Source organism: Sciurus carolinensis, chromosome 14 (assembly GCF_902686445.1).
Source record: "Sciurus carolinensis chromosome 14, mSciCar1.2, whole genome shotgun sequence".
NCBI lineage: Eukaryota > Metazoa > Chordata > Mammalia > Rodentia > Sciuridae > Sciurus > Sciurus carolinensis.
The window spans coordinates 79803738-79822985 of record NC_062226.1 but is presented as its reverse complement, the minus strand read 5'-3'; the positions used below and the strand labels follow the sequence as shown (position 1 = coordinate 79822985).

Genomic DNA, 19248 nt, shown 5'->3' with positions numbered 1-19248 from the left:
AAATCAAACTTACAAAAGGAAGATGTGTTATCTTTGCTCTTTTACCAACCATATGCAACATTGGCTGTCTGATTTTTATTAGGTGCGCAATCCACTATAAATAAACATTATAAAACCAACAATTTCAAAATAATGTATTCATTTGTATTAACACTTCTGTTGGCTCTCTTATTATATACCAGTAAATAAATGTCTCTGAGTCAATTTTCCAAAAATAAAACTTTTTCTAAAAAATCTTTAATAGCAATACTTAATTTATGGGACATGGAACAATATAAAATAATACTTAAGATGACATTCTCCTTTTTTTTTTTTAGCTTGAGAAACATTCCCAATGTGTCAAATCTACTAAGTATATAGTATTTAACAATTACAGTTATTTTCACCATATATACTAATAGTAATTAATTATAATATGTAGCGATGAACAATAAAATTTTATTTTTGTTTGGAGAAACAGAATTCCGAGTTATTCAAAGGAAACAATATGACGTTACCATTGAAAGAACTGGAGGGGGGAAAGTGAATGCTGACTGAAATCAAACTTGCTCCTGTCATTTCTATCTGGCCATTTATTCCAGAAATCATTTCTCTGACTTGGAATCCCTGAAGTCCAGTTTTGACAAGACTAACTCTCTAAAGTGTGACAAGATAGCGATAGCAGAGTCTAGCAGTTTAAAAGTTATATGCTCGGGAAGTATTTCAAAGAGTGTTAGACTGAATAAAGAAGTCTACCGTCTTTATGAAGCCAAAGAATCTAAACTTCACAACATATCTTCGGTTGCCAAGGTGTGTAGTTTGTAATTCAGTGACCAAAAATGGTTTCTGAAATCTTCGCCCTCATAATATTCGATAGAAATAAATGCAGCTCTAAGCATAAGTATGGGGTGGAGGAAGTTTTGCTCAGCTCCCCAGGCTAGTGTCTTTCCCTCTGTCAGTGACTACACTTCCTATTTCACTTTGGATTGTCTCCCATTTATTCTCAAACCCATTCTCAGGAAATGATCTGATGTTTGATTTAAGGTGTATTTGAGTCAGCATGTGGTATCCAGTAAACCTTATCTCCTACCATGGAATAAATGACGACTTGTTATGGAAATTCAAGCATCAGCTCTCAGATGAAAAGATAACCTGTCAGGTAAGAAATCCTGTCTTTGGCCCTTATAAGCACCAGGTATGGATTATGGATGGCATGAAAAAGTTCTTAGTGCTGAGCAAGGATTAGTACCTGTTATGATTATGTCAAACTCTTCCTGGCCTGGCTCAGCCTAGGAAGAATTCTGTATTTAACGACACTGTAGTTTAACCTGAAACCTTTGGATTTGAATAAGAAGATGTGTATACATGAAGCAAAGACAGAGTTAGAGCACCCCAAAGGGTGTTGAGGCACATGGCCAATAGCTCATGGAAATTTTGAGTCATATTGGCTAGCTGCTATACTTCATTCCTCACCTTTATCTAAAGTCCTTAAAGACATCATGGAAAATTTCACCAGTGTTATAAGTATTTCCACAGCTCTGCGGGAAAAGGGGTGGAGTGCAGTCTCCCTTTCAGATTTGGAAAAACTAGACACAGTTTTCTGCTTCTAAAGCTGATGCACACCTGGTCACTGTGGATAGCAAATGCATTAAAGCATCTTCTGCCACCTGAGTAAATGCAATCCATGAAGCGCGATCCTCAAGTAACTTTTATTTTTATTCCCATGGTCTCCCCAACACTGTTCTACTGGGTTCATTCTTGCTCCAGTATCAAAACTCAGTCTCTAACTAGTCAGTCTTTGGTAACAGTGTCCTTTATTCATTTTCTGTAGAAAGACAACAGCCTTAATTGAGTAATCACAAAGTTCATCTTGATTTAAAGTTAAAAATTCAATTATGACTATATTGAAAACTTTTCATCCCCCTCCACTCCACTCTGCTTCATGCTGGAAGCTTCTCATCAGCAGAAAGAGTGAGAATGGTCAGCTTCTCCTTTTCCACCTAGGATATCAATTTTCTCCACTCCTAAGCTGCTAATCAGGGTTGGGTCATGGGATCAGAAAGCAAGTCAGAGGTCAAGAATGTAACTTAATGGGTAGTGTCATTTAATCAGTATATTCTGAGTTTGACAGACGTTAAAATGGGGCCCTTTGATGGAAGGTTTTGTAAGATTTTCAGAGAACACCCTTGGTGTGATTTGTACATGGTTTGTCTCCATCAAACTCATGTTGGGGCTTGGTGTCCAGTGTAAGACTGTTGAAAGTTGAGAGGACCTTTAAGAGATGACCTGGTCATTAAGAAGGATTAACATTTTTCTTGTGGGAGTGAGTTCTTTTTTTTGTCTGAACTGGACTGGTTACTGTGAAAATAGATTGTTTTAAAGAAAGCCCGGCACTTCCCCTGAGTCCTCTCGCACGGGTGCCACTCTTGTGCCTGTGTCTGCTTCCCTTCTGCCTTTCAAGGATTAGTACTTGGCCCTTATCAGAAGCTGAGAGGCTGTCAGCACCATGCTCTTGGACTTCCTGTAGTATGAGAGAGTAAACCTCTTTACTCCATAACTTATGCAACCTTGGGATTTTGTATAGCAACAGAAAATGAACCAAGGCAATCCTCATCACTCTCCTCATTGCTGAGGATCTCTTATCTAAAATTCACTTGATGTGGAAGAATACACCTCTGTTCTCCTTCAACTGCTAGAAAGAGAGTGGTTTCCCCTGTACCACCTACTATGTCCAGTAGGTCTGGACAGCATTTAAGTGCCAACCTTCTGTCATGCAAGAAAGATGATCACTCACTCCTTGCCCTGAGAAACTCCAAGAGTGTGAGCCACCCCTCGCAGCCCTGTTCCTTTGTTCAATAATTAAAATCCTTGCAGTGCCCACCTGAGATGTCACATGTCAGTGCTTTTTCTGCTTTTATCTTATTTAACCTTTCTAATTATCACCTATAGGACTATGAGACTAGGGATAACACATTATAGTCAGTGCGTGTAGCCTAATGTGACAGTCTTGCACTTATTTTGGGTGACCCCCATACATGGTTTCTCATCTTTTTTATTGGCAAGAGCCATAGAAACAAAATTGTACAATAGTCACAAAGTGCGTGGGGTTGGTATGTTGTATTGACTAGAAATTGAGAATGAGGAGAAACAAAAATAAACATCTGTTTGATCATTAGATAAGCTCTGTGCTAAGAAGAGATCTTGTGTGTTGTGTTCACTGGTGGGGGGGGGTTGAACCCAGGGCCTTGTGCATGCTAGGCAAGCATTCTAACAACCGAGCTGATGCATCCTGAGCGCTTACACTAGTGCCTGGCATGTAACAGACCATAATATTTATAAATATTTCTTGAATTGAATGGATGAACCATTTGTGTTTCATTCTTCCCCATGATAGAGGATTGAAAGTGATAACTCCCAATTCCCATGGGAGTCATGAAAAAAATATCAAATTTCATTTTATTTTATCCCAACAATATAAAAGACATTTTTTGGAAAAAAAAAATGAACTTTATTTTTGATACTAATTTATGAAATTTCTAATATGTGTGAACTACAGACCTACATGTTTTCACCTGAATTATATAATTCGATCTTCCTTATAACTCTTCAAAGGAAACATGGTTCCAAATAGTTTTAGGACATGGGAACAATAGTAAAGAGAGTTGCCTGAGGTAGCATAAAATAAATAGCAAAATAAGAATCTAAACTTTGGTTTATTTGACTTCGTGTCTCATGGTTTATTCACTGTATTGAAAAACGCATTTTAATTTTCATGTAGGAATTTATTGTATTTTATGACATGCTATGTTATATTATCTTTCAACTTTGTTTTCTGTATAGTAGAAAGAGAAGCTATACCAAAGGAGAGGAGGCACTCAGGCCTTTAGTCCTGTCCTTAAACTTTTTTTTTTTTAACCTAATCTTTCCATTCCATTGGAATGAATTTTTATACTGGGTCAATTCCATACCAGATCTTCAGTTCCTATGGATCTTTGGGAAATATGAGAGTCTGAGGTGGGTGGTGGAGGGGAAGGAACTGGAGGGTACCTGTGGAGGTATTGCTTTAACTAATCAGGGTGTTTGGTTGTCAAAGCACCTCTCAAATCTATGACAGCGTGAAACAAACCCGTTTTAATAACAACAGGTGGATGCTGAAGATTTTCTTAGGATAGAGGTAATTCGAAGATCTGTTTGTACATTACATCAAATAGTCTACTTGATTTCGTTACTGTTTGCATTAAAAATATGTCCCACAATGAGGAGCAGACATGTTCTGAGATGCAAAGAAGCAAAACTGATTTTGAACTATGACCATTCCTGTGTTCCTAATTTCAAAATCATTTGACAAATTATGGAAGGGCACATTTAATTAAGATATGCCAGGTTTTGTTTCCAATAACCCTAGTATAATGTTTTCATGATAAAATTGAGACAAAGAATAACAATGTATTTTAAACTTTTTGATTCCAGAATATTTAGGAAATAAATTTGAGTGTTAGGCCCAAACTCAAAGGTTTCTCCCCCATGAAGGATTTTTTTGAAATACAGAGGCAAAGTTAGATGTCACCCACAGATACTGTACTTCTTTTACTCACATATTGGTTTATTTACCTGTCTCCCATCATCAATTGTGTATTAAACAAATCAGTGAGAAGAAGGCAATGACGTGGTTGGCATATATTGTTCTCTTAGAGTAATTCAATTTAATATTTGCTTAAGCAATGCTGAATCAGATTGTTTACACCATAAAATGTCTCATGATTGTTTTCTAGATTTCTTCCCATTCTTACATGTTAACGCTGGTGATATTCTTTCCTCCAACTAAAGCAAAGAGTATGGATCGCATTTTATAATAGTGGCAAATGACAATCATTCTTTCCTTCTAGATTTGTGATTTTCAAACTTTAGTGTGTTGGAGAGCGACCTAGAAGGAAAATAAGGAACACAGAATGAGATTGGGTTGAAGGATAGGGTGTGGTCTTGTTTTCATCATGTTCCCAGGTGATTCTGATAACTGACCAAAGTTCGAAAGCAATTTCTCTGGTGGAAAATGATTTTCTCCTCATTCTTGATACCCTGAACCAATAGAAACTCACAAAGAGATGAATGGGAAGTATGTAGAGGAATAAAGGGTGCAAAAACACAGCAGTCTTCTGGAACACAGGTATCATGGGTATTCAATGGGTCCCGGGCAATCAAAAGTCAAACAAGACCCTTTTGAGTATGAAAGGAAAGACAAATTGTTTAAGGGGTTTTCATATTGAGTGTGTGACCACAGAATCTTCCTCAGAAGAAATTTTGCTGGATAGACTCTGATACTAAAACCTGACAAAACTGGAGCATCTCTGGATGATTGTGAACTACAGACTTATGTGGTTTCACCTAAACTATTTAATTTAGCTGAACTAAGGAGAACTTGACCGTGCAGTTCCTTTGCCTCTGATGGTTGCTTAAGGGCTTTCCATGAATGCCCAGGGTTTCTTGGAGCACAGTTTGAAAATCACCCATGTGTTTTCACACCCCCTCCCCATGGTGTCCTCCCCTGTTCTTTTTGGTGGACGTAATCAATGTGACAATTCATTTAAATCCAATTATACCTGCTTCTCACATTCAGGAAGGCACCTGGAAATTCATGCCAGATCTACTGAAGTAAAGGCAAGATGAAATCCTTGGCTTGCATTTCCCTCTGGACAGAAAGAAAAGCCTGAGAACAACAACACTGAGCATGCCAGGCAGACAGGTTTTCATCCTCCCGTTGCCAGTTTGGCGTCCTGTTCCCTTGTTCCCCTTTTAGGAGGCCCGTGTCTTTTTCAAGCATTTTGAAAAGGAAGTAGAAGGAGCTTCTTTTGCTAGTCCATGTGGGGTAGTTTGCTCTTTTACCCTCAGAAAATTTGTAGCATGACTTTCTGACTTCTTATTCAGATTGGCTCATTGCCTTATTTCATACAATAATTTTAACTAGAAGTTAACTTTTTTTTTTTCTTTTTTTTAATGGAACTTGAGGCATTTTTTTTTCCCCTTTAATTGAAAAGTTTACCTTCCTTAGCAAACTGACTTCTAACTTTTAGAGGAGCAAGGGAATACCTATATTGATTATTAATCAAGCTATATAATCTCTGAAGACAGGAAACACATGTAGATTTCATAGAACTTCATCTTCTTTCTTCCACAAGGAACCCATCTGACATGAAAAATGAAGAGATGATAAACTTTTTTTTTCTTTTTAATGTAAAAACCAATATTCACCCATGTTGCAAGGGAACCCAGACTCAATAACTACAAGCACAAAAACAAGACGGAATGCTTTTCCAGGAAACCTTCCAACACTCCCTTCATATCTAACATGACAATCTCCCTTTTACAATTATCTCAGGGGATTAAGTCACTAGAGGATAAGCTCCTAAATCTACTTTCCAGAAAACAATTGTTAGAAGGTTCTAAAACTGATCCTTAATTCTTTTAATAGGGTACTAGGAAGAAATTTTACTTTTCTTTTAGACTCTCAAAATCCTTTAGGGAGAAAGACATTTGGGTGATGTCTTAGGATTTTGATTCTATCCTCTGTACTGCTCTCTTATCATTCTTAAAGAAAAATGTGTTCAACCGGCTGAATTTAGAGGTATTTGTGAGAAAATTCTCTCTAGCTCGGCGAAGAACAGAGAAAGAGCAAATTTCCTATTTGTATTAAAATATGCATCTGTAATTGTAGAGTAAAATCCAGTATTTGTGCATTTTAAAATTGGTGGGACCAGGCAGTGAGCACTGTGCTGACTCCCATATCTGTATTTATGCACGGGGACTATGTGCCTGCACACACGTGCTCATTCAACGTGCAGCTTATTGTCCATTTGCAGATGCAGATTTTATGCCCACAAGTGCATGCATCAGCCAATGTCAAGCTTTCACTTTTAGAGCAGTACCAAAAATCTAGCCTTTAAATTTCTAAATGACATACACTTTCAGAATTGTTGTCTTCTCTGGTTGCCACACCTAGACTCACACATTTAAAGGGAGCTTAGAATTGAAATTTTTTTTTTATCATCTGACAAATTTTCCTCATTCTGCTTTTTGCCTCTTAAATGGCAGGCACAAAAAACTGAATAAAAAATTTAAAATATAGAAAAGGAAGGAAAAACATAAATACAGAATTCTAACAGTGGATAAGATACACACAAAATAAATGTAATTCAGTTCATTATTAGACCAAACAGTTCTTTGTTTAAAAAAAATTAAGAATAAAATAAAAATGAACTCAACTAAGTCAAAATGTTACTTATGGCATTAGAATATTTAATGTTTAGGGAAATAAAAAAGGTCCAACAGCGCCTTTCTTTAACAAAAATCTGTTTTTTTTAATGATCTGGGCACAGTTCATTCAAAAGAAATCTTCATAGTTCACTATAAGTTGAATTTGAGACCCATCTTGAATATTAAATGTAATGGTGTCTTGGAAATGATGGAGTTAGAGGATTATCCTGTCAAAAATTCTTGGAATAAAACCTAAAAATCAGTTGAGATAAACCAAAGCTACATCTGTAGTCATCAGTGCTTACTGCCTCTGATGTGGAAGAAAATAAAGTCAATTCTATTAGAGTCTCAGTGTTTATACCAATTTCTCTTCAATGTGGGAATGTTAAACTATTTATTCACCTGCTACAGGGCCTCAGGAATTTGAAAATATTTCCACTTCTACTGGGATAGTGGGCTTTTCCTACACACCAATGTCTCTGTATGAAGCAGCATTAAGAGAAAATGCTATGATCTGATGAGTACAATCTGTCCCTGCAGGGAACAGAGAATGATTCTTTAGAGGGAACTGACTCAACTCCAGGGGATGGAACCTGATGTCTGCTGAGTTCTTGCAGCTGAGTAACTCATGTGGTGGCAGCCCAGCTCAATACCCAAAGGGCAATGATATTGACAATACTCTCCCCTCTCCTTATCTCTCTGTCTTGGCAAAGAAGAGTTTAAGGGGAGGTGATGATTCATTTTATCTATCAACTAGGCTGGACTGGATGTACCCAGACATTTAGTCAAACATTTTTCTGAGTCTGTCTGCCTGTGGGTAAGAGTCGCATTTAAATTGGTGAACTTCAAGGAAAGAGATTCAACTCCATAATGTGGGTGGGCTCTATCCAATCAGTTGAAGTCAGCCTAGAACAAAAATCTAGCCTCCCTCTAGTAAGAGAGAAGTCCACGGCAGAGTAACTTCAGAGTTCATCTGCAGCATGACTTTCCTAGGTCTTCAGCAAGTTGGTCCACTCTGAAGATTTTGGATTTTCCAGTTAATGGTGTGGAGCTAGTTCTTATGAAAAACCTCTTGCTGTTATATATATACACATAGTGTTGGTTCTTTTTCTCTGGAGAACCCTAACTATTATAAATGGTAAAATTTGGATTTCATTTATGAGGACTTTGAAACTGAAAATATTTGGCTCAGAAAGAGTAAGTCACAGTCGCTAAACTCACCGGGGGCTCGATGACTCCTAAATTGTTATCTAACAAAAGTAGAGATGATGTTTTGTCAGGAGATACTGAAATGCTAGTTAACGAGATGCAATACACAAATACACAAAACTTAAGAATCCCTTGACTTTCTCATTCATGCCCCTCTCCAGTTGTTCGTTGAACATTTGGTGAATATTTACCAAAAACTTCCGAAGTGTCTGGCCCTGAACTTGGCACTGGACATTTCCAGATTGTTGCCATCTGAAGTTAGAAACCACACAGTAGGTTTATAGAGGAGGCTTAATACAAGAACTATGGTACATAAAGAAACTCTACATAGTGTCCTAGGGCTGAGGGAGAATAGCCAAGGAAGGACGAAGTTGAAGATCTTGTTAGAGATGGTGTAGTTTGGCCACCAGTTAGCAGAGATATTTGTTAGTTTAGCCAGGTTGGTACTAGTCTAGAGTTGGTGGGCAAACAGGCTGGGACCAGGTCATCAGCTCCTTGTAGTATTGTCATGCAGACTGCACGGGGACTAGTGGAAGACTTTGGGTTCTTTGGAGAGAGTATTGTAGACAGGTTATGGCCAGGCTCAGGCTGTGAAGGTGGGATAGTTCCTGTTCTGTCTGTGGCTCTGGCAGGCAACCCTGAGTAATACTGACTCTCCTGCCCTCCCCTACCAGAAGCCCCACCCCTGTAGGGTCCTCTAGCGCCCTCTACTGAGAAGGCTTAACATCACACTCACTTTAAAGGAGAAATGCTTACAGGGATTCTGTGGTTTATCATGGCATATACTGAAGGATGTATTTGGAGCTGACAGGCAGTACATTGATAACTGACTTACAGCTGAATGGGATGTCGACCCTGGCTTTCAGCTTCTCACTGTTTAAAATGGGGCACACACCACAGAACCGTTATTGAAGATGAGCGCTAATCCAATCTCGCCATGGGGGAAGATGGGATCAGGTTCAGTCTCAGGTCAGTCATAGACTCCTCAGAAGTCTACAGTCTTCATAACTTAGATAAATTGAGGTTATAATTATCCCCCAGTATCGTTATCCACACATGCCTCATCAATCCCTCAAGATAACCTCTTACTTCACTGAAAGAAGTCTAAGTCTTACAATCACTATGGTATTTCCATCACCTAGTCTGAATCAGATACCTTGCAAGGTAGTTAGAGTTCTTGATTTTTAGGGCAAAAGCAAAACAAAAAGAATAGAAAGACACTTTCAATGAAGACTTATCTTCAGTAAAGAGAGGGATGGGAACCTCTCACAACACTCCAAACCCAGCACAACAAGAAGAACATGAAAGGACATGAATAGTTTCCTGGCACAGTGCCCCACATTGAGATCATGGAGTCTGCCAATGGAAAAGTGATTTTTTTCTTTTGTGTGTGTCAAAACAACCAGGTTCCTGGTAAATCTGTAGTGGGTGAGTGCTCAGCATCCTCTTAATATGAACTTGTACTAGACATTCTTATATCAGATGATGTAACTATGGGAAGTCACAAAGAACCTCATAAATGTTTTTCTTACTTAGGATGGTTGGTCTTCAGATTGGAAGAGACTGCTGAAAAGAGTATTTTTTTATGTTCAAATACAATAAAAAGATCAATAGGATGCAGTCAGATAGGATGGATAACTTCTAATGTTCTAGAATATAGTTGGATAACTATGGTTGACAACAATTAATTGTATAGTTCAAGATAGCTAGTAGAGAGAATTCTGAATGTTTCTAACATGAGAAAATGATAAATGTTTGAGGTGATGGTCATACCAGTTATCAGACCTGATCATTAACTGTTGTATCCATTTATTGAAATGTCACAGTGTACTCTAATGTTATGGTTTGGATAGGAGGTGCCCCCAACTGGCCCCCAAGCTCCTGTGTTAATACAGGAATGTTCAGAGGTGAAGTGATTGAACTTGGAGATCTACGAATTAATCAGTTCATCCTAGTTTGAATGGACTGACTGGGTGATAACTGTGGGCAGGTGGAGTATGGCTACAGAAGGTGGATCACATTGGTGAGCCCTGGAAGGTACATTTTCCCTGTGGTCCCTTCTCCTCTTTCTGCTTCCTGGCAGTCTTGAATGGAGCAGCTTGCCTTTGCCACAACCTTTTACCATGATGTTCTGCCTGACCTTGGGCTCAGAGCTGTGGAGTCAGCCAACCACGAACTAAATCTCTGAAACCACCAGCCAAAATAAACTCTCTCCCTGAAATTGTTCTCGTCAGGTATTTTGGTCACAACAATGCAAAACTAACAAGTACACACATAAATATGCACAATTATTATTTGTCAATTAAAAAGAAAATGAAAAAAAAAAAAAAAAAAAGACCAGTAGGGACTGCAGCCATGTCCATGTTAGGCTGCCATTTCTCTTTTTACCCCAGGGCCCTTAAATTTTTCTCCCTCTACCAGTTCCAAAATAGCTAGGATTTGCCCATCTTTAAGCATTGGGTTGCTGAGCATTTTTCTTGTCAGCCTTGATGGAACTAAGGGAATCTAGGACCTGTGGTTTGGATGAATCATTCCTTATCATTTCAGGTTCATAGACAATAAAGAGAAAGCAAGCCCAGAGGTGAGCCTATCAGAATAGGAGCTTAAAATCATAATGATGCAAAAATAAAATAAAACTTGAGTTGCTTAGAACTAACTGCCTTTTGTCCTAAAATTGGACTACTTCTCCATTCTTCTCTCAGAGAAGTGATGAGAAGGATAACACTTTTTTTTTTTTTTTTTTTTTTAAGAGTGATTGTTTTAGTCCATTAAGAATCCAGTGGTCGTGAGTTCTTTGAGGTGCTCTTTAAAAGGAATGGGGCAGCTGGTTGTGAAAATGTGTCTTTATTATCTAGTGGAAAGGATAGCCCATCCCTGTCCTCACCAATAAGCTGAGGAAGTTCTCAAAGATTTTCTATGCTTGTACTGTATAGGATGAACATCTTCTAGGAATGAAGGAGCACTTCTTTCTGTAAATCCAGTGCACGCCTCCATTTCTAGTAAACCTGCTAAAGTGGAATTTGCTCTCTGGTACTTTCCTCAACTATATAAATTATAGAAGCGTTTTATGTTGTTATTAAAATTCTTAAAGAAATAATTTAAAATAGTCTAATTTGTTATCGTTCATATTCCTTGGTAGGACAACGAGCCAGAGAATATGTATAAAACTCTTATTTGTAAAATAACTTCCCTTCTAAAATCTTCTTTAGTTTTCCACATTCATGGATGCCATAAAGTAGCTTTATATCATATCATCTTGTTTCTTTCTTTTTTGCCTTTGAAGGGAGAAAATGCTGTTTTCATCTGAAAGGGACAAAGAAGGTTGTCTTGCATCTCTTGCTAGAAGCCTTCCGGGGTGTTAACAAAACTCTCCTAAGTGAACACCAGTCTACCAATTATTCCAGTCCAGACTTTACATTAAAATATAGATAAAATATAAAGTATTAGTTACACAAAAGGGAATTTGCCAGATTGCTCCATAAAAAAGCCCCCTATGTCATAAAATGTCCTTTCATTAATCAAAATATCACCTGAATGAAGTCATCATGTTTAGCCTGATTGCATTTCCCTCATATATGTGCAGCTGCATTTGCCTCTCTATAAATGTCATTTGATTATGAGAAAATAAACAGGAAGGGACTCAAAGGGAGTCAGTGCGGGGCCTGCTTGTTTACCTGCGCAGCTTTCTTAGCTGAAGAACAAATGTCATGCAAATGGTGCACCAGCAATGAGCTGCCAATCACCCTGGCTTGGCATTCATGATGATTTGCTAAATCATTTAAAGAGACATGCTTTACTAAATGAAAAAATATCAGCGGCAAGGGCCTGTGTTTAAACACGGGGCTGAGTTATTATCCCAGTAGGCTGGAATGAAATGAAGACATCTTCCAATTAAAGCTTGCAGATGAACCCAGACAAACCCCCCTTTTTTCATAAAGACAGGCAGATTATGATTGGGAAGGAACAGCGACAGAGGCTTTCATTACACGCTGATTATGGTGATAAAATTCCCAGCGCTGTGTGTCTGCGGGCCCAACTTCACATTTGAAGGTTTTTAATATAATTTCCTTAGGGTGAAATGCTGAAGATTTATTAAACTTTATGAAGGGCTTACAGATCCAATTTAAGAGGACATATCATAGGGCAAAACTGACAGACGATAAAATACATTCCAACTATAAGAAGAAGAAGAAAAAAAAAAAAAGCAAGGAGAAAGTTGAGCCGTGAAACTGTTTTTAAACATTTTTTTGTTGTTGGTGGTGTTCAAGTGAAATCAATCATTTCTCCCAGTGTTATAGCCTTGTTGCTCCACTGAAGTTACTTCGCGCTTTTTACAGAAGGTGAGTCCTCAGCCCACAGAGGGAATGCTTAGAGAGCTTACCTAATTTTATTTGAACAAATTAAAGCACCAACATAATTTTAAGGTCATCAGTTCATAAAAATGCTTCATATTTACAGTTTTTCTATAGTGAGACGTGCATGATTCTCTTTCTCTCAACATAACATTGATAAGATACAATGCTGACGAGGGTGCAGATCTGCTTTCTCCAACCATTTTCCTACAGGCACTTGTCAGAAAGACAAGTTTAGCAACTTGCATTGGTTGGCTTTTGTGTCAAAAGATTCAGTGCATTTGTAGAGATGACATCTCAATAATTTTCTTTGGGGTTTCATGAACCTATGCTCCTGATATGAATTTAGGTAGGATTTTTATATAGAAAAACAACCAGGATATGGTCCCTCCTCTATTTTGCAATGAAGAAAGGTTGTCTAGGTATCAAAACAGTCTAGGTAACTCCCGAGTTTTGCTCATCATTCAAAACAGCCTGCAGGTAACAAGCAGGCAGAGGCAACTCAGGTCTCCTATTGCCTTTATCTGGAAGCCCCTGGAAATTGCCTTAAATTGTTGCATTGATAAGATGTCTGGGTTTTCCTCTCTCTTTCTCTTTCCTTCTTTCATTTTTTCCTCTCATGATGCTTTGAAATGTAATTTACATATTATAGAAATTTACCTATTTTACACATATAATGCCATAATTTTTTAAAAAGTATTAGAATTATATAACCCTCATCACAATTCAGTTTTTGAACATTTTTTCACTCCACAGAGATTCCCCATGCCTGTTTGCAATCAAGGCCAGCTTCCCCTACCCAGTGCCAGACAAACTCTAATCTGCTTTTATCTCTTTAGATTTATAGTTTCTAGAAACTTCATATGAATGGGATCATATAATATGTAGTTATGAAGTTCTGCCTAGGGATTTTTTTTTAACCATTTCAGGCCCAAACCCAGATCTTACACTGGAACTTATTTATTAGGAATTCCATTTATATCTAACCATCCTAGAAAACAGGTCAAGTCAGCATAGGAAAAGCCATTTGTGTTTTTCATGACAAAAGACTTTCTTAAGCAACTTTGGTGAAAGTCACTAGAAATTTGGGGATAAAGGTCCTATGACTTTTTTAGACTTTTAGATTTTTTAGATTAATATTACTTATGAAGAATTTTTTATGTTTTATAAAAATATTTTGGTTTTCACTAAGGAAAAAAAGGTTTATCTTCACTGATTCTTGCACTGTAAATTTACAAAGCTCCTAACACAAGGAGATGAACCTTATTTAGGAGGGGAATGAGACAAACTAACATAAGATCTGTTCTCAAATGCTGGATCAGGGAAAATAAATACTACAAAGATACATTTTGAAATAACTGGTGAATCTTAATATGGACAGTATATAGGGAATAGTATTACATTGATCCTGGACTTGATAATTTGAGAATGTCTTCGTTCATAAGAAAAACATGGCAAAGCATGTTATAGGTCAAAAGAGAGGATGTGGAAAGAGAGAGAGACAGAGAAAGGAAGAGAGAGGCACAGAGAGAGAGAGACAGAGAGAGAGGCAAAATGTTAACAGTTGGTGAATCTGGATGAATTCTGGAATATTCTTCATACTGTTCTTATAAGTTTGCTATCAACTTTAAATTATTTTGAGGAAAAAAGGTGAAAAGATGGCAATGGAGTAATAGTTGTGTTAGTAGTAGTTTCTATATATATATAAAATAAAGCCCAACTCTTTGTGTGTCTACTTTTCTTGAGTCTACGTTTAGAACTCAAGCCACCACAGGTGGTGATGGTAACATTTCTTGCAAGCTCGTTACATGCCACATACTGTTAAGTAGTTTTATTTTTCCTCTTCAAAACAAAAGCCAAGGAAACGACCTGAGCAATGAATGCTGTGCTTAAATATAATAACAAGAACAAAGATGCCTTGTAACTTTTTTGATCATGTAGCATCTTGACCACCATCCAAACATTCCTGGGGCTTGCAGAGGCTGACCATTGATTATAGTCTAGTATTCTAGTGCAGGTTAGAGGGTGTTAGAGCCCAAAACTTGACTTCAGGCATCTAAAAGGAAGCACCAAACAGTGGCTGCATGATTGATGGACTGAGAAAAATTACGTGTGTTTATAACACCTTTCTCTCTTTCTTTTCCTTTCCACACCCTCTCTCTTTACAAATATAATATGCTTTGCCATGTTTTCTTAAGAACAAAAACATTCTCAGCACACTACTACATTTAGTGACAACTTAAAATGTGTGAGCTATTACACAAGTAGGTATGTAGGATGGGTATTCATGTGTGTGCACACATGTATTTATGCTTATGTGTATAGATATATATTCTCATTGATTCCTCATAAAACCTTTTGAGATAGCTACAGATGTCCAGAATGCAGAAACTTAAGCTTCCCCAACCTCTTGGCCAACTAGTGACAGCAGAAGCCTCAAAATCAGGTCTGCTTGAGATCTAAAATAACATTCCACCTCTAATTGGTAGTTCCCCAGTTAGCCTATCAATCCAATTGTAAGGAATAAAAATATGTGCCTCTGGTTTGCTTTGTAATGATGATAAGATTTATGAAACAAAATATTATGATGCACTTCATGGAAGGAATAAAATAAAGCTCATTTTGCAGAGCACCTGAAGCACTGGGACATGACTATAATCAGAGAAAGCCCAATTTCCAACCTCCTGCCTGTGTCATTCCCATGCACATTAATTTCATATCCCCATGGATTAATAATAGGATGGTAGTATGAAGAAAGGAGCCATTTCTTATTATCTACAATATATGTTAAGAGATTTATTTATCAGTGCAACTACTCATGACTCACATTATAATGGGTTCCTGAGAGCAAATTAATTCAACTAATAATGGTGATGAAATATAAATATGAATTTCACTAAATATATAGTAGTTATGGTTCTATGATACATAATAATGATTGAGAGCAATGAAGATGTACTCTCTTGTTTCTGCAAATATTTATTTTTATCACTTGGTGAATATCCCATATGGATGGGATTTCCTTTTTGGTTTTGCTTGTTCTTTAATTTTTCTTTCTTACCCTAGTCGCTGCTATGTATTATTGGTGGAGGATTATAATTCAAATCACTGATGTTCCTCTCCTTTCTTTACTCATTTCTAATTATATTTGGAATGTGTGTCATAAAGATCCACTTGAAGCTCAGAATCATCTTAGCCTATTCAGGCTGCTATAACAAAATACCTTACTGGTGACTTATAAACAACAGAAATTTATTTCTCACAATTGTAGAGTCTGGGAAGCCCAAGCTTGAGACTCTGGCAGATCTCTCTGGTGAGGACCTGTTCCCTGGTTCACAGATGGTGCCTTCTCGCTGCATCCTTACATGGTAGAGGGGGTGAAGGAGCTCCCTGGGACCTGTTTATAAGGACACTAATCCCAATCACCTCTCCAAAGACCCTTGTCTCCTAATACCATCACCTTGAGGGGATTTCAACCTATGTACTTTGAGGGACACAAACATGCAGAACATGGAAAGCATTGACTTTGGTATTTCCATTTGTCCTGTACACACACTTTCCTCTGTCATCTTTAAGTAGTAACAATTCAGCAAAACTTAAACTTTGTAATACCTGTCTCTTTTAAAATTCTCGCTTAATTCCTATTTCTGGAACATTACACTGATATATAATCCCTTAAGGTAACTAGGAAACTGGTAACATTGTTTTTGCACAATGTGATAAAAATAGAAAATATCCCCCAAAGGCATGCTAGAAACAAAAGGGAGCCAGGGCAGTATTCTTCCCCTTGAGCATCCAGGCAAAGGAGTTTCTCAGTCTGTAATTTTCCTGTGTAGCTATAAACACATCCTGATCTTCTCTTGGGTCCCTCCGCAGGCTGGAGGCTTCATTGGCTAATGAATTACTGCACTCTTTTTCCCAGTGCCCCAAAGACCTCTACACAGCTTTCAAATAACAATGGAGTTAAAAATAAGAAAGATGAATGGGAAAGACAAGATGTTAGGTCTGTAATAACAGATTCTCAAGCTGTGAAACTTCTTAAATCATTGGTAGTGGGACTGAAAGAAGCTTTTGTGATCATTTGGGTTGATGTCCTGTGTTCTAGAGTGAAACACTGGTTTGTTTTGAGTTTGGGGCAAAACTGAAGGAAAGAAAAGAATGAAAGGAGACTTAAAAATGGACAAGAAAGGAGGTTAAGCTATAAAGCAAAGGTACAAAAAGAAAAAAAAACAATAAAAGAGAAGTTAGTTTTCTTTGGGGAATTGGAAAGTGATATTTAAATTCTGAGAGTGAAAAATAGAATGGAATTGAAAGATGATACTGAGACTTAGAAAAGTACCAAGTAGAGTCCCAAGCCCATTACAGATAAGTGCAAATGAATATTAAGATACTCAATTTAAACAAATATTTATTGAAACCCATTTTATGCAAGGTGTTTTGCCAGGTGCCATAGGTTCTACCAAGATGAATTCATCATAATTCCTGCTTAGAAAATAATTCAAGTGCTGAAGAGACTGAACAATCTGCAAGAAAGGAGAGATAATGTCATTTTGGGGATGAGAGAAAAATAAAGAAAGATTTTATGGAAAATTGTGTTTGGCGCTAGAAGGACAATTGAGATTGCAATAGTTGCAGCTACAGGACATCAGCAGTAGTGTTTAGGTCTCTGCCAGAACCAAGGAAAAGCCCAGCTCCGACTAATGTGGGAGTCTTATGTCAGCTGTAATGGGAACTGACACATGGACGAGTTTGTAATCTGGTAGGCAGTGGAGAGCATGGGGCATGGATTTGGGGTGTATTTGCTTGCATTGTATTTATTTTACTCAGAAGACTTTTCCTGAAAATGGGCTGAAGCTGAGAGTGGAAAGGAAAAGTAAAGAGCAGGTGAAGGACATAAAGGAGACCAGCCGTGGAAAGCAAACCCAGGAGAGCTGAACTGAGAACTTCAGCTAGGACAATAGTAAGGAGAAAGGAAGACAAGAATTAGAACTGAGTGGGGAAGGGAAGGGAAGATAGGGACGTGTGTCGTTTGCAGATCTTCTTGCAGTGAAACAAATTTGGAATTCAAAATGTCCTTTGATTCATTTAACAGATACTTATTTTCTACTATGGACCGTATCTAATGCCTTCAATGTAGCTACACAGGTGATCTCTCAAGACACTCACTATGGTAAGATTTCTCTTATGCTTCCAAAAGTTTCAGAAAGGAGGAAATATTCCAACATTTTTTTTTTAAGACAAATATTCCTCTGAACTTATTCAGCTATAGATATTGGTTGGTATTTAGGCTCACTAGAAAAGTTTGAAAATTTGGAAGATAATCGTTCCTGCTTAGCCCCCGAAAAAAAAACCTAAACAAAATAAAACCTCATAGTGAACTTTTGTAAGTAACGTCTGTTCCTGAGGTCATGAATTGAAAAGCCACAATTCTAACGTTCAAATCAGGACCACCTTGGTTTAAGGCCAAGGCAGTGATATAATGAATCTGAGTTATTGGGAAGACTAAATTATCAGAAAGTTACTTTTTGCCCTGGGCAAATATTTCAGAACTAAATAAAACAGTATCACATACATCTTATAACAAAGAGTATTACGAGTGTTGTGTGCTATTTCTGAACCAACTCAAAGGTAGGAAAAATAACCACCGAGAAAAAAAGACTGGAATTAAGCAATGTTTCCTTTCTCATCTTCAAGATGAATTACCTCCATGAAGTCTGGGGAGGACCCAGAAGAGAGGTGGACGTGAATGGTGTTTGCACTGGTAGCCACTCAGGGTGGCTTTCCTAGGGGTGGCCACAGGCTCAGAGTCAAATTTGACAGTCTCCTGCAGTGATTTCTGTGATCTGGGGAGTGAGCTGTCTCCAGTTTTCCTTTCAGCAATGAAAAAATACCAGTGTCACTTCTTTTCCCCTCTTTTAAGTATTCCTGGATTCTTTCATTAGGAGTGTCTTCATTTACAGTGTGAGAGAAGAAACAGAATATGTAGTAACCTTGATGTTAAAGGTTTATTAAAGGAACAGTGGCCAGGACAAGGTATTATCAAAGGTATTATACAAGTCTGATGTTAACCATAGACTACCACCTGGACCAGGCTGTCCACTGCTCCCTCCACATTAACCTGGAAAACTCAGTCACCTGCTTGGGTCTCAGGATGTCTGCCTGAGTTGTGCCAGTTGATTTAGACATGTGGGGATGATCTGCCATGAGGTGGTAGCAATAGTCTCTGTACCTCTTTGTTTTTACTATTGGACAGGTTCCCTATGATGAAATTAACATTTATTTTTGTAGTACCCCGTCATAAAAAGAGATAGAATAAACTCTTTAGATAATCAGAGTAATAATTCCTTTCCAATATGTTGTCCAGTACTATCTTAGTGCATTGTGTGTGTGTGTGTGTGTGTGTGTGATATATACTAGGAATTGAACCAGAGGTGTTCTACTACTGAGCTGAATCCCCAGT

The 19248-nt window shown here is 37.7% G+C and overlaps 1 pseudogene; it reads left to right on the top strand.

The window, feature by feature from the left end:
• The first annotated feature begins 1039 nt into the window (after window positions 1-1039).
• Window positions 1040-19248, top strand: part of LOC124964156 (transcriptional repressor protein YY1-like) — a 144080-nt pseudogene continuing 125871 nt past the window's right edge.